This window comes from Carex rostrata, chromosome 1 (assembly GCF_964058835.1).
Source record: "Carex rostrata chromosome 1, lpCarRost1.2, whole genome shotgun sequence".
Taxonomy (NCBI): domain Eukaryota; kingdom Viridiplantae; phylum Streptophyta; class Magnoliopsida; order Poales; family Cyperaceae; genus Carex; species Carex rostrata.
In genome coordinates this window covers 10,731,220-10,736,594 of record NC_135918.1, presented here as the reverse complement: position 1 = coordinate 10,736,594, position 5,375 = coordinate 10,731,220, and the positions used below count along the sequence as shown (strand labels likewise).

General features: G+C 32.0%; 1 long non-coding RNA gene across 2 annotated transcripts; it reads left to right on the top strand.

Annotated features, from left to right (window-relative positions):
* The first annotated feature begins 2,846 nt into the window (after positions 1–2,846).
* LOC144566140 (uncharacterized) lies at positions 2,847–4,975 on the top strand. 2 transcript variants are annotated; one of them, XR_013515148.1, is made up of 5 exons: positions 2,847–3,180; positions 3,439–3,481; positions 3,910–3,954; positions 4,138–4,178; positions 4,603–4,975. It is a non-coding gene; the product is annotated as an uncharacterized LOC144566140 (long non-coding RNA). The 2 variants fall into 2 exon arrangements; XR_013515146.1 differs by having other exon boundaries at positions 3,910–4,178.
* Positions 4,976–5,375: the final 400 nt, after the last annotated feature.

The following is a 5,375-nucleotide window of genomic DNA, read 5'->3' as shown; positions in this document are numbered from 1 at the left end:
AAAATTTGGGTCCAAACTGCATGGAATTGAGTCCTCTATCTGCCTGTCATGTTTATTTTGACATAATCAGAATCTTTGTCCTCTGATTTGCCAGTTTTCAGCAGAAGGGTATTTTGAGCCTTTTTTATGATAGTAGAGGTGCACAAGGGTCTTGCCACTGATTTTAACTGTGTAATGTAACTTGAAAAGCATGTCTATCATGGCAGCACATGTAATCTGGTACTGATATAGAGAATACCTCAAACAAAAAAATCAGACCGGAAACCAGTGAAGAAAGTTATAAATTAACCAAATCCTTGGATAGATGGATATAGGACATTAACAGGAACTCACAGAAACAAACCTCACATTTTTGTGATTTTTATACAATTAATTAAGGACTTTCAAAGATCAGATTTCAAAAATTCCAGCAACTGGTACAATGGGTGATTGGTACCAAAACTTAACAGTACAAAATTACTAATTTGACCCAGTTAGAAAATTAAAAAAAACTTTGAGATTAATCTAGGTGATAGTACATGATGTTCTGAGAATTTTGGTACCAAGAACTCCTAATTTGGACCTGTAGTTTGCTCTGTGCAAAAATCACAAGGCAGCATGCCAGAGAAAGATAACTGCCCTTCGTACCCTGAAATTTGAAGAAATAAACCACTTTAACCATCTATTTACAGTAGTGGTACTAGAGCAATATAATTCTTAAAAACATTTACCTTGTAATAGCTTTTCATGACTTCAGGTATTAGAGCAATATAATTCTAGGTCAACGGCTTTCACTTCTGTGTTTTTCCAAGGAGGTTTCGACTGTGCCAACAACCTTCACATTTTTTTATGGAAGACAAAAAGAAAACCAAATTAAGCCTTAGCAGTTTACATTGTGAAATTAAACACCTAAGGTGTCAGAAAAGAAAGAGGGAGACAGAAGCAAGAAAGGGCGATAGTGTTCAGTTTACATTGTTTGATGAAATTCCCCAAATGAAATCTGAAGTTCTAATTGGCATGTTAATTGTTAAATTAAACTATATTGTACAATAGTTGGTGTAGAGAGACGTGCCAGAAATCACTGCACAATAGTTGGAATAGAGAGACGTGCTAGAAATAACACTAATCGTCGATTTCACCGTAAAAAAATTATTTGGCGATAGCCAAAATTTGTGGAGGGAAAATGTAGAGGGAAGTTACTGAAAGTACAGGAGTTTTAGAGGGAAATGAAAATTAGAATTTTGGAGCGAAATGAAAAAATTGGTTTGGGAATTTTGGAGCGAAATTGTAATTGGAGAGGGTTAGTCATCTTCTCCTGGAAGGAAATGAAGGGAGAGAGATGGAGTATATTTATTGGGGTGGGATCCACTTGGAAGTGAGAGAGAAAATAAGAGAAAATGAGAGAAAAGAGTGAGGCAAGGGCTATATAGCTATTTGTGTGGTTCAGTCTGACAGGTGGGCCGCTTATTTCATAGGCTCAATTTTATTGAAGACTAACTAAAATGATTTTTACAAGAATAAAAAAAGGTTGTAAAGGAAATAAGAAAAAATATTAAAATTTAGGCATTAACCAGAAATTTTATTAATTGGAGATGGAAAGAATTAATAATTTATGTGATAATGAACAAATTCTTTTAGTAATTTACGTTATTGATGTTATTTTGTATGATTAGTAATTTACATGATTAATGAAATGTAACCAATTAATGACAAATTCAATATTAATTTAATAAAATTTGTTAACTATTTTTTTTCATTATCATGAAAATAATTAAATGAAAGATAAAATAAAATTTAATAATTAAGTTTTAAAAAAATATGAAAGAAAAATATTTTCAAAATTGATACTTGAACGTTTTCTAAATTCTTACTGTTGTATCATAATATATTTACAACGAGTAATGTGAAAAAAAATTAAAAACAAATTCCTAATTTTTTCATGCTTCTATTAATTGAAATTTATGCAATAATTTGTGTTATAACGTGTTTATTGTTTAATTAAGTGATTTTGACACATGAAATTATATAGCATTACGTGCATGTTGCATATATAACTCACATCCTCTATGAATGAACATGGAACATGAACTCTTGTTTCGTGAATTAGTGAAGACGCACAAGAATATATCATTTGTTGGTAGATCAGAACCATATAAATTAAAGATAACTGCATTTATATTCTTGGATCCAAGTTTGATCAAATTTTGTTTTCATTTACCCATCCATCCAAATGACCGAAAATTGAAGCATCATGTGGCTATAAACACTTCACGCTGGATCGAAGCTCATACATAATAAAACTTTCAATTTTTTTTGTTAGTTACGTTTAATATTTTCTCTTGATCATTTTAAAACAAATTTGTAATGATTTCATTGAAGATCAACCGTTGATTATTCGCATAAAAATGAACGGTCCAAAAATATTTTCTAAATTCAAAGGGGCATACAATGATGAAAGTATATAAAAATAACAATAATAAGTATTATGTTGTCATATAATAAGTAAATAATTTTATTTTATTTTTTTGAATTTTTTTTCATATTATTTGTTGCACATACATAATTAGTAAATATCAAGTTCCGAGTCGTTCGATCGGTAATAAATGGTCTGGATGTCTTCATTTTGGAGGTTGTGGGTAAGGAGTTTCTATTCTCTAAGGTAACATAATATTTTTGTTTAGATCCGACCCGTATAATACTTTTTAATATTCTTGTGTAATAATGATCGGATGATCCTGATCTAAACGCAAATATTTGTTACCTCAGAATATATAAATTCGTATGTAGGCTTTCCAAGTAAAAATGATACAGAGAGTTAGAGACCCTTCAATTTTTTCTCTCTGGACTCTGTAGTAGTGGAGTTTGGACTTAGGGTTTATTTTCACTCTCCAAACATTTCATTTGGGCGCCATTTCTCCCTCTCTCTCTCTCTCTTTTGAGCCGGCGCCCTTTCTCCCTCTCTATTACTTCTTGAGCCTACACCCAATCGAAACAACACCCAAATCCAAACACTTTCTCCTCTTCACAGTTCGCTAATCGCTAAGACCTAACCTAACTAAATCGCGTCTCTCCGGCTCTCCATGCCCTTGCACGATGTAACCCTCTCTTCGATCTACTCAGTTTTGCCCAGCACATTTCTATTTTCAAACCCCAATTAGGCCGTAGGTACCTCTCCCACTTCTCTATGTTCACTTCTCATAGGTCAGTTCTTGTTATTTCTCTTTGATTTTACTTTGTTCTAGAGGTAAATTTAACCCTACTTTGGAACTGAGGTATATTTTGTGCATAAATTTCGACATGATTGGAATTGAGGTTTGTTATATGTTTCAATTGAAGTCCATTGGCACCAATTTATGCAAGTAAATATCAATACTTTATCCTGTTCAATTTTAGTACATATTTAAATATTTTGAAGGTTTCCACTTACATATAAAATTTAGATCATTCATTTTGTTACAGGTGCTACAAGCTCCAGGAAGATACAAATGATACTGTTCTACTGGTAAAATAATTAATATTACCATTCCTTTCTATACAACAAAATAGCAAAACAACACTAAGGAATTAATATTACTATCCCTATCTATACAACAAAATAACAAAAAAAAATACAAGTTTTTCAGTATTTCATTATCATTCATACACATACTTCACTGCAAAGTAAATACAAGTATAGTGAATACTTGAAAGACATGATGCCAATCTGTATTTATTATGAAATTGTAAGATCATTGGGTTAATGACATAAAGATTACCACAATCAGAAAAAAAAATGATTTTATGTAAAAAAACAAGGAAAAGGGATGTTTTACCAAATAATAACTTAGGCACAATTTTGAAAACAGAATGCTTTGTCTCTTAATTTGTTGTGTATAAAAATTGAACTTTGAACTAACAAAATGAACAATCTAAAATTTTAAATGATTGCAGGGAATTATTTTCTTGAGACTAAACAACTTGCATGCAAAATTCAAGGTAATTTCATATATTTATCTATTCAGTTCTGAAACCATCCAGTCGCAACAACCAATGTGACATTGTGAGTTTCATATATTTATCTATTCATTTCTTTTGATTGACTTAAAATTGTAAATTTACTCGTGTTAAATATTCTTCGGAGAAACTGTTCAAAGTTGTGAGTTACTGTGTTAATTATAGGAAGGAATTGCTCTAGTCTTTTGAAGTATCACAGTGGCTCGGTATGTTTCTAGATTTGTTATATGTTTTGGTTGACCTTGGAGTATATGATGGTTTTAATTGCATCCAACTAAGTTGTTGTAGAAAACAAACATTTGAACTCCTAGCACAATTCACTAGTTCTTGTTAATTGGAGCAAAGTTTGTAATTAAGCTAGTCCAGAGAGTGTGATCAACTATAGTTGCATATACCATGTCAATGTAGTTCTTTGGACAAGTAACTCAAATTCAGAGTTATTTTTAGCACCATTCTTCTTTACATGTTATTTTCGGATAATGTTAAACTGCCCCACATTGTATGCCCATTTCAATAAAGAGCACAACCATACTCTTAACAGAAAGGGTAAAATAATGAAATCCTGTTTGTTCTGATTAGGCTATTGTTTTAGGGTTGTAGTATTTTAATCTTTGTATGCTTTGGCTTTAGGCTACTAAGGAATCATTCACTGAAGATGGATTCTTCAAAACTGGTGATACTGTTACACCCCTCAATTGATAAAGACTTTTGGTGATATTTTAACAAGGACATGAACAAGCAGGTTCTAGTTGGGTTGTCTGTATTTTGGGTAAAGACTTTTGGTGATATTTTGGGTATATGTTGTTAACTCATGGGATTGATTTATTTTTGTGAATACTTAACAGGTGGGTACATTTTGGGTATACATTGTTAACTCATGGGGATGATTTCTCTTTGTGAATACTTGATAGGTGGGTACATTTTGGGTATATTTAGAAGTATAAGTCTTTGTTGGCTATGTTGTTTTATTACTTTTTAGATCTGGTATTATGTAAGATGATTATACTATTGTTCAATGCTTATAAGTTGCTTTCTACATATTTCTCATTGTGTTTTATGTAAATCTTGATGAATGGGGCTGAGAATTGTAAAACAACACTGGGCTGGTACCAGATTGGTACAGGGAGAGGGTGGTAGAATTGGAGCATAATAATTTACAGCAATCACTTATTGTTAATATATCCATTGGTACGTCCATGCAAATAGTGTGAACTGAAGTGCATGCAAAAAATGTAAATCATATCCTTGAAAATAATCAACCATGTAAAAAAATAATCATCTCCCATGCTAATAGTCATGTGGGACCCACGTTACCTTGCCTTGCTAATAGTCAGGTAGGACCCACGTCCACTAGTCTTGCTAATAGTGTGGTGGGATCCACTTGTGTTAGCCTTGCATATAGT